This window comes from Leptonychotes weddellii, chromosome 3 (genome assembly GCF_054177405.1).
Source record: "Leptonychotes weddellii isolate Sample4059 chromosome 3, ASM5417740v2, whole genome shotgun sequence".
Taxonomy (NCBI): Eukaryota; Metazoa; Chordata; class Mammalia; order Carnivora; family Phocidae; genus Leptonychotes; species Leptonychotes weddellii.
Genome location: NC_138371.1, coordinates 142,091,889 through 142,102,434, shown reverse-complemented (window position 1 = coordinate 142,102,434; position 10,546 = coordinate 142,091,889). Strand labels below are relative to the sequence as shown.

General features: G+C 36.7%; 1 non-coding gene across 1 annotated transcript; it reads right to left on the bottom strand.

Annotated features, from left to right (window-relative positions):
• Positions 1 to 10,127: 10,127 nt before the first annotated feature.
• Positions 10,128 to 10,234, bottom strand: LOC115940802 (U6 spliceosomal RNA). Its single transcript, XR_004075531.1, has one exon. It is a non-coding gene; the product is annotated as a U6 spliceosomal RNA (small nuclear RNA).
• Between the last annotated feature and the right edge of the window lie 312 nt (positions 10,235 to 10,546).

Sequence of the window (10,546 nt, the reverse complement as noted above, 5' to 3'; positions counted from 1 at the left end):
GGGTCTCTGAGGTGCAAAGATGAAACAGTGATTTCAAAACTCCAATGAGAGAGAGACGTTAAATTTTATGTTGTAAAAACCACTGTATTTCAGGGTCTCTTTGACGCTAAAATATAGAGATACTAGAGCCACAAATGTGTAATAAAAGTTATTTAAGGGGCACCGGGGTGGCTCAGTGAGTTGAGGGTCCAACCCTTGATTTCGGCTCAAGTCATGATCTCAGAATCCTGAGATCCAGCCCCATTAGGCCCCACGCTCAGGAGGGCGTCTTCTTGATTCTCTCCCTCTCCATCTGCCCCCCCACACACACTTACTCTCTCTCTCTTTCTCAATCTCTCTCTCTAAAATAAATAAATAAATCTTTAAAAAACTTATTTAAAATGATTTCTAATTTTTTGGTTCTGGGTTAATTGTATTTCAAAGAGCTGTAAAATCTTGCAAAAAGGGAAAGTGTTGATTTATTTCAGACAACTATGAGAAATAACTTCCATTAGAGTCTTGGAAACAGACAACCGTATTCTTCCTTCTATTAACATTTTCTTTAATTTCTTGGCCAATTTTTTTCCAGAGTTCTCCTCTGCTAAAATTAGCAAATGCTGCAACTCCATTGACCCTTGCACCCTAAAGTAAATTCAACTGAATAAGTACATAGCTTTCAGTGATCATGATCACAGAATATAGATCAAATATATAATGAATTTGCTGATTTCAACTTTTATTATCTCCTTCTTTCCCCTCACTTCATTATCTGTCATTGATATAAAGGCATTAAGGTCCATAAGTACTTTTTCATGCATGTTAACTTCCTCTATTTTTATGGTTTTAAAAATGCATATCATTTTAATAGTATTAGTAGAAAATCATTGAATAGATTTATCTACTTATTGACCTATTCTCTTTCCCAATCATATTCAATTAAAATAAATAGTAAGGCTTTTAAATATTTTAGGGATTCTGTTGACAAATATAGTTACCACATTCATCCACACTATATCTATATAGAGTACATAAAAATTATGGTATTCTTAATGATAGTCTGAACTCTACATTTCCTAGAAATACATTGTGAATCCTTGTATTGAAGTTAATCGTCTCTACATGTATCAGAAGAAACGGACAGCAGTCATTGAATTGCCATTCTGGGAAGACTACCTGTTATCTCCAAGACATATATTTCAGAAAGAAAACACTAAGCTAAGGATTTTCAATCATATCAAAAGGTAATGGGTTTATATTCTCTCTAAATATAAAAATATTGTATACTACTTTAAAAAAAAATATTGTATACTAACTTGTGCTTTCAGCCATGAGGAGGTAACAGAGGATGGGGTTACCCTCTTTACTTAAGCAAATAAAGACCTAGAAAATATATGAAACATTGGTTTTCAGACATTAGACAAAAGGCAGCAGTGGACAATGATTCCTGAAGAAAGAGAGATTCCAGTCTGCCGCACAGAAAAGGAAATGTGAACAGAGCCAGACTGGTAAGTCACTTGACTACCATAGTAGCTAGAACTCACACGGAAGAGCTCCAGAGAGGAGAGAGTTCTATAAAGAGACAAAGAGTTCAGAGATTTGCACACAGATCTGACTGAGTCTTAACACTAAGCAGGATCAGAGATTATGCATGAGAAAATGACCAGAAGCTTGTGAAAGATTCCCTAGAAAGGATTAAGTTGAACAATTCCTGGGGCTCACACAGGGTTAAGAATTATTTTTGTTCCCACCACCTAAGGTACAGAAATCAGTAAAATATGGACCTTAGGGATTATTGGTAGAGTACTCAGAAGGACAATGTCTTGATAGTGGGTCAAAATTGCTGCAAAGTAATGCCCTGCCTAATGAAGTTTAAAAGGCACAACTCCTTCCAAATAATGAAGGTGTGTCACTCAACAAAGGTCAAGGATATTTTTTTGTATTCAATTTTTATTTTTAAAATTTGGGGATGTAGAAAAAAATGTGCATGTTTAATGTATATATTTTGATGAGTTTGGACAGATGCATACACCCATGATACCATCACCACAATCAAAGTACTAAACATATTCATCACCTCCAAAAATTTCTTAGGGTTCTTTTGTGACTGATCTTCCTTCTTTCCTTCCTTCCTTCCTTCCTCCTCTCTCTCTTCCTTTATTTCTTCCTTTCTCTCTTTTCTTTCTTTCTTTTCTTCTTTCTTTCTTTCTCTTTCTTTCTTTCTTCTTTCTTTTTTTTTTCAGCTTTGTAGGAACACCTAATTGAGATCTCTCTTAACATGTTTTAAATGTACAATACCATATTATTAACTAAAGATACTATATTGTACAGCAGATCTTTAGAATGTATCTTGCAAAAATGGGGGACCTTTATAACTATATTCCATATGTTTAAAAAGGGGGAGGAAAGCATAAGAATATTTTTTTAAAGAATTTATTTATTTATTTGAGAGAGAGTGAGTGAGAGAGAGCATGAGCTGGGGGAGAGGCAGATGCAGAGGGAGAAGCAAACTCCCTGCTGAGCAGGGAGCCTACATGGGACTTGATCCCAGGATCCTGGGATCATGACCTGAGTTGAAGGCAGACACTCAACCGACTGAGTCACCCAGCCACCCTGGAAAGCATGAGAATATTTAAGTGTTGTTATTGATATTATAAAAAAAAAAAAAATAACCAAATCAAACTTTTGGAGGTGAAACGAATAGTGTCTGAGATTAAAAAAAAAAAAAAAGGAATTAACAGCATATTAGACATTATTGAAGGAAATCTTTGAACTTGAAATATAGCAATAGAAACCAACCACATGAGGGGCACTTGGGTGGCTCACTTGGTTAAGTGTCTGACTCTTGGTTTTGGCTCAGGTCATGATCTCAGGGTTGTGGGATTGAACCCTATATCGCATCAGGCTCCACACTCAACAGGGAGTCTGCTTCCCCTCTCCCTCTGCCCCTTCCCCAGCTTGGGCACTCTTTCTCTCTAAAATAAACAAAAATCTTAAAAAAAAAAAAAAACTAACCACATGAAACACACACAGGAAAAAAAGACTAAAAAACAAATTCTGATCATAAATGAGATATGGGATAACTTCAGCTGGCCACATAGACATATAATTTAATCCCTGAATCAGAATAGGAAGCATAAAAAATATTTGAAGAAATAATGGCTGAACATTCTCCAAATTTGATGAAAAATATAAACCCTTAGAACCAGGAAGCTCAATGAACCCCAAGCACAAAATGCTTGAAGAAAACTATACCAAGCTATAATCTAATTTCTTATAACCAGTGTTAAATATATATTTTTAAAGAAGTCACAGGAAAAAAAGAAATTTTTATATACAGAATAACAAAAATAAGAATGACCACTTCTCATCAGAAACCATACAATGCCAGCCAAACACTGGTGGAACAACATTAAAATACTAGAAGAAAAATACTGTCCACCTAAAAATCTACATACGGTAAAAATATCTTTAAAGAACAAAAATGAAATAAAGACTTACTTTAGATACACAAAAGCTAAAATATTCATCATCAATAAATCTGTACTATTAGAAAAGTGAAAAGAAGTCTTTCAAGCAGAAGGAGAATAAAGTAAAATGGAAATCTGTATCTACACAACAGAGTAGAAAGAATTGAAAATGGGAAATATATGAGCAAATATAATTTTTTAAAAGATTTTATTTATTTATTTGAGAGAGACAGCTATAGTAAGAGAGAGCACGAGAGAGGAGGAGGAGAGGGACACACAGGCTCCCTGCTAAGCAGGGAGTCCAAATAGGGACTTGATCCCAGGATCCTGGGATCATGACCTGAGCTGAAGGCAGACATTTAACTGACTGAGCCACCCGAATGACCAAACGTAATTTTTCTTAGCTATCTAAAACAAGATTGAAAGAGAGGAAAAGGGGAACAAAGAACACATAAGACAAGTAGCAAAATACAGCAAAATAGTATATTTAAACCAACCGTACCAATAACCAAATGAAATTGTGGTCTAAATATTCCAATTAAAAGTGAGAGATGAGCACACTGAATTAAAAAGAAAAAAAAAGTAAAACTCAGCTAAATGCTACTAAAAAGAAACCAACTCTAAAAAAAACCCCACAAATGAATTAAAAGGATGGAAAATATATACTATCGTGCTAACACTAATCAAAAGAAAACAGCTGGAGTGGACATATTAATATCAGACAAAGGGTATTCCAGAGAAAAGAATATTACCATGTTGAAAGAATCATTTTACAATGATAAAGGGTTTTATTCATCAAGAGGACATAATTAATCTATGATGACAGAAAGTACTTTCATGTTTGCATGCAGATTGGTTGGAGAGGCAGGGTTGGATAACAAAGGAGCACAAAAGTCTGTGGGTGACAGATCTGCTTATTTTCTTGATTAGGGTGATTATTCCAAGCTGTGTATGTGAAAGAATATAAAATTCAATTTAAATATGTGTAATTATGCCTTAATTATAACTCAACAGAATTGTAAAAAGATATGTGCCCTCTAATGAAATTCAGAAAATAAAAAGTGAGAGGGGACATTCTCACCTCCTTTAAAACCTTAGGGGAGGGGCCCCCGGGCAGCTCAGCCTGCTAAAGTATCTGGCTTGGGTCATGATTCCAGGGTCCTGGGATCCAGCCCCTCCTAGGGCTCCCTGCTCAGCGGGGAGTCTGCTTCTCCCTCAGGTCTCCCCCCTACTCATTCTCTCTCTTATTCTCTTTCTCAAATAATTAAATAAAACCTTAAAAAAAAAAAAAACACCTTAGGGGAAAGTTATTCAACATTTCACCATGAAGTATGATGGTAACCGTAGGTTTGTCCTATGTGCTTTTATCAGTTTATGTTCCTTTCTGTTCCTAGTTTGCTGAAAGCTTTGTAATCAATGAAGGTTGGATTTTGTAAAATTCCTTTTCTGCATCTATTGAGATAATCGTATCATTTTTCTTTTTTTAAAGATTTTTATTTATTTATTTGACAGAGAGAGAGAGAGAGCACAAGCAGGGGAGTGGCAGGCAGAGGCAGAGGGAGAAGCAGGCTCCCCACAGAGCAGGGGAAGCCCAATGTGGGACTCGATCCCAGGACCCTGGGATCATGACCTGAGCTGAAGGCAGTCGCTTTACCAACTGAGCCACCCAGGCGCCCTCATTTTTCTTTTTTAGTCTCGTTAATATGCCGAATTACATTGCTTAATTTTTAAATTGTAAACCCCTTTCATTTCTAAGATAAACCCCATTTAGTCATGATAAATTTTTGGATTTATTTTACCAAAATTGTGTTGAGAATTTTTGCATCAGTGCTCATAAAATTATTTTCCTGTCTTCCTTTTTTTCTGGTTTTCTGCCAGGACATTGCTAGCCTCACAGAATGTGTTCAGAAATATGCCTTTATATTCAATTATCTGGAAGTGTTCATGTAAAATTGATATTATTTCTTTCTCAAATGTCTGGCAGAACCCACAAGTGAAGCCATCTAGGTCTAAAATTTTTTGATAGAATATATTTAAGTTCAAATTCAATTCATTTAATGACCATAGAGATATTCTCTTTTTGAATGAGTTTTGGTAGCTTTTGTCTCCAAGAAATGTATCCATTTCATCTATGTTGTCAAATGTATTTTCATTAAGTTGTTTATAACATTTTTTTTTTTTTAAGATTTTATTTATTTATTTGAGACAGAATGAGAGAGAGAGAGCACATGAGAGGGGGGAGGGTCAGAGGAAGAAGCAAGCTCGCTGCCAAGCAGGGAGCCCGATGCGGAACTCGATCCCGGGACTCCAGGATTATGACCTGAGCCGAAGGCAGTCGCTTAACCAACTGAGCCACCCAGGCGCCCTATAACATTTTTTTTAAAGATTTTATTTATTTATTTGACAGAGAGAGACACAGCGAGAGAGGGAACACAAGCAGGGACAGTGGGAGAGGGAGAATCAGGCTTCCTGCCGAGCAGGGAGCCCGATGCAAGGCTCGATCCCAGGACCCTGTGATCATGACCTGAGCCGAAGGCACACACTTAACGACCGAGCCACACAGGCACCCCTGTTTATAACATTTTCTTTTTTTTTTTAAGATTTTTATTTATTTATTTGACAGAGAGAGACACAGCGAGAGAGGGAACACAAGCAGGGGGAGTGGGAGAGGGAGAAGCAGGCTTCCTGCTGAGCAGAGAGCCTGATGTGGGGCTCGATCCCAGAACCCTGGGATCATGACCTGAGCCGAAGGCAGACGCTTAACGAATGAGCCACGCAGAAGCCCTATAACATTTTCTTACTAGTCTTTCACTCTCTGTAGAATTTTCAGAGATGGCCTCTTTCTCATTCCTTATTTTGGGGAATATATTCTTCATTGTCTCCATTGAGGCAGAATATACAGCTCATTATAGATTTTTTAAAAGACTGACCATGTTATTGTCTTATTAAAGAATTTTTTCTTTGACACAAGGCTGCTCTTCAGCCCAGCATAAGGAGAATCTCTAGCAGCTTCTTCATTCCTATTTACCCACATGGGTTATACATTGGTTAACTCAAATTCTATAATGAAGGGATACAGATAAACTGATAGCAAATATGTGCAAACACCTAAAGCCAGGGTCTATTGTTCAGGTTCACGAAGGATTACCCTTTTCTCTCCCCATACATACAGGTTCCAGTCCAGTAATAGGTGAAAGACCAGGTGTTAGGTGTCATCTAAAATGGATAGCTACACTCATTTCAGGCATCTTTCTCTCAACCTGGAAAATAATGATTTTAGCGATATCTAGACTATTTTTAGAATGGAAAGTCATTATTTTATATCATGCTTTCTAATAATCTAACCCGATAAACAGAGAAGAGTTCCCGAAGATTTGCTATAGGTTACCTTAGATTCTAGGTACTATTAAATTCTGCTTCAATTGTTGTTTTCATAAGGGAAAAGACACATTCCACAGAGGAAGCCTAAGAAAATGCTTCCACGTTTAGGTCAGGGTTATCTGATTGAGCTTAAGGGTCTACATTGTGCATCAGCCTGTCCAGAAAAGTAAGACTCATGGAGCCTTTAATGTTTCCAAAAATAGTTTCAGAACTGCCAGACTGGTTTATCTGCATCTCACTATTATTGGATCCAACATTTCCCAGTAATTCACTGCTCTTCTTTCTAACCCTTCAGTTTGACAAACAACTTTGTGTATATTATTTAAGAACATATACGTCCCCCACAACTTTATCTCACCTCCCGTATGCATATATCTTGGATACATGCTTTAATACTTTCAAATCTTTGAGTTCTCTTCCTTGGGAATAAAGCCTAATAGGGTGTCCTTTACAAAACAATAAATTCTTCCCTATCTTTAACAAAAAAGAAGAGAGAATATAAGATGAGAATTCTAGGAAAGTATATTGTTAGGTGTTTGCAGCCAAATAAACCCTCAAATTTTATCTACTACATATTCAAATTATATCTATGTATATAATTCAAATTATATACATTGATATGTACTTTAAATAATGTCTATGTATAGCCAATAAAGCTTTAAGTATTGCATTACTATATTATGATCAAGATGATGTGGTATTGAAGTTGTTATAACTATTGTGTTGTGCAGCTTTGAAAGAGGAAAAACCAGTTGTTGCTAAAGAGCTTTGTTAAATCAATATGTGATTCATTAAGTGAAAATTCCAAACCCTTATGCTAATTTCCCTTTGAATGAATATTTCCAGTGGCAAAACTTGCACATTAATAGCTAAGAAATTCATTGTATATTGAACTGTTCACCATGAAGTCAAAATGAAGTCATCACAGAGTTATTCATCAAATGAATTTATAACTCTGAAAATAAAAATTTTAAAGTTACCATTGAAAACAATAAAATTACAGTCAGTCATGGCTAAACAAAGAATATGAGCCAAGAAATTTAAGTACCTTCTTGTTCTTTGATGTATTTGTTTTAATGGAAAATTTCCCTTATGATGACAGCTTTGAACATTTAATTTATATTTATTCACATCAATCTGAGCCCTAGGTAAAAAGAAATCGCCATGTACTCTATACATTGCCTGTATCTTATAAACGTATTTAAGCCAAGGTTTTAGATTAAGAATTGAAGTATGTATTCATTTAGCACCAATCCAGTGGTTCTAATTGCAGTTGTAATAATCATTGATTCACATTTCCCACAATGTTGGAGCAAACTTCCAGTATGGAATTCAGAAGTGAAGAAAAGTATTCATCCTTCTTAGTCAGTGAGAACACGTGGCTTACTATCACTGCATTGGCCTTGCACAGCCATAATGCATCAAGCTGTGTACACTGAGTCAAAAATCAAGTTGAACTCCAAAGAGAACTAGTCACAAACAATGAGACTTCCTAATTTAGAGTTTGGCCTCTCACTTAGACAACTGCCATAGGCTTCAAATTCTGCCCTCTGCTTTCTCATATACTTTCCTCAGTGGATCATGCACAAAGCACAGTTTTTCCTGAATAAATCCTAAATCCTCCATAAATGATGGATGTGATGTTATCCACTTGCTTAAAACTTAATACACTTGGGAAAAGACTGACATTTCTCATCATTACCTGTAAGGCCCTGCATCTTCTGGACCCTTGACAGCATTCTACCCTGATGTCTAGTACAATGCTTGAGACACATGGGCTGCTTTCAGAGTCCATATTATTCCAAGCTCCTCCCAACACAAGAATCTTTGTACAGCATTTTCCTTCTGCCTGGAACTCTCTCCTTCCTGCTCTTTCATCTGTTGATTCCATTAGGGCTCTGAATAAATATAACTTCTGAAAGGTCTTTCCTGAACTCTTTCTCCAGAAGTGCTTGGCTTCTATAACTCTTTAGTCTTTTTATTTTAAATTTAATTTTATTATATTATATTAATCACCATATATTACATCATTAGGTTTTGATATAGTGTTCCATGAGTCATTGTTTGCATATAACACCCAGTGCTCCATTCGATCCATGCCCTCCTTAAGACCCACCACCAGGCTAACCTATCCCCCTGCCCCCCTCCCCTCTAGAACCCTCAGTTTGTTTCTCAGTGTAACTCTTTAGTCTTAATCATTGCAATTTCTTCCTTTCTTAATAGCACTTGCTATACCTTTTATTGTTTTATTATTTGGCTATTTAATTGTATTTTTCTCTTCCTTTCCATACTATAAGCTCTTTAAGGACAGGAGCTGTATTTGTTTGTCTTTAGCCACCCAGCACTCAGCACAATGATGGTACAAAGTAGGTGAACAGTAAATATTTTAGCAAATAAATCATTTATACCAAACATCTGGACAAGTATTTACTTTTTAAATATTCCACTTAATGTAAAATTGATATTTTATTGATAGAAAAAAAGTCACTCTGTTTTGCTAATAGCTTTGGTGAATAAGAAAGCAATTTACTCATATCCTCATGGCTTCTTATTCCTCTTGTGACTAATAGCATTCATTAGCAAGTTGGCTTTTAAGAATCATGAGTACATTTCGAGTTTATATAAGAACCAAATTTATGTCATTAATATAATTCCTCCCAATAGCCCCATGGTAAGAAACTGTAGAAGGTCACTGTGGAGGGATAGACAAATTTGTGCAAAGCCAAGAGATCGCCTAAGAGTAAAGGATAGACATCCTTCCTCTTTTTAATGTTATTAGGGAGGATGAAAAAAGTTTATTCCAACTGAGAGATATTGGGACTCCATAATGGAAATGACCATGAGGAAACAGGAAGTCTGGGCAGGTAATCCAGGTTTAGTACCAGGACCAAAGGGAAATTAGAAAGGGGTGGCTCTGGTACAACATGTGGCTGCTCTGGAACACATCACTGAGACAATCACCCTGGCATAGAGGAAACACTTTAGCAATATGGTAACTCACGGAAGTGTAAAGTAAACAGCCACCATCTGTTTGGAGAAGACTGTCTGGTAGTAATCCAGGAGGTCCCGGATTCTGTTTTATTGAAAGGCCACTGAGGTCTGTAAGAAAATCAGCACAGTAGTGAGCAAGGCTCTTCTGAATTGTGGAGCACTAGTTTTCTACAGGAATCATAACAAAAGCAAATGCGGCCAAAAGGCTGGCCTACTAGCGGATTACTCAGTGCAGACCAACCGAGCTCAGGAGTTCTAGGAAGTTTGGAGAAAGATCTCCAGGTGGATGGTCCACATTTTTTTTTTTTTTTTAATATGGAATGCTTCACGAATTTGTGTGTCCTCCTTGCGCAGGGGCCTTGCTAATCTTCTCTGTATCGTTCCAATTTTAGCATACGTGCTGCCGAAGCGAACACTGGTCCATATAATTTGAATGTGAATGAACAACATGGACTTAGTTAACTATCTCTGGCCGACACTGTCAGTGCTCCATCTACTTCCCATAGATCCTTACTACCATTTCTGAGCACAGAAGCTCTAGTTCCAACCGCCTGTCTTTGTGTCCTCTTGACTGAGGACTGACCACCAGAGCCTGTTCTGCTCAAGTGCTTAATGTATCAGAAGTGTTGGGGAATAGAAGAACTCCCTGGAAAATAGCTCAACCAATGGGAATTGGTAGAGAATTACCCCAATTCCTGCATTTTCAAAAGGAATAACTGAAGAATGTA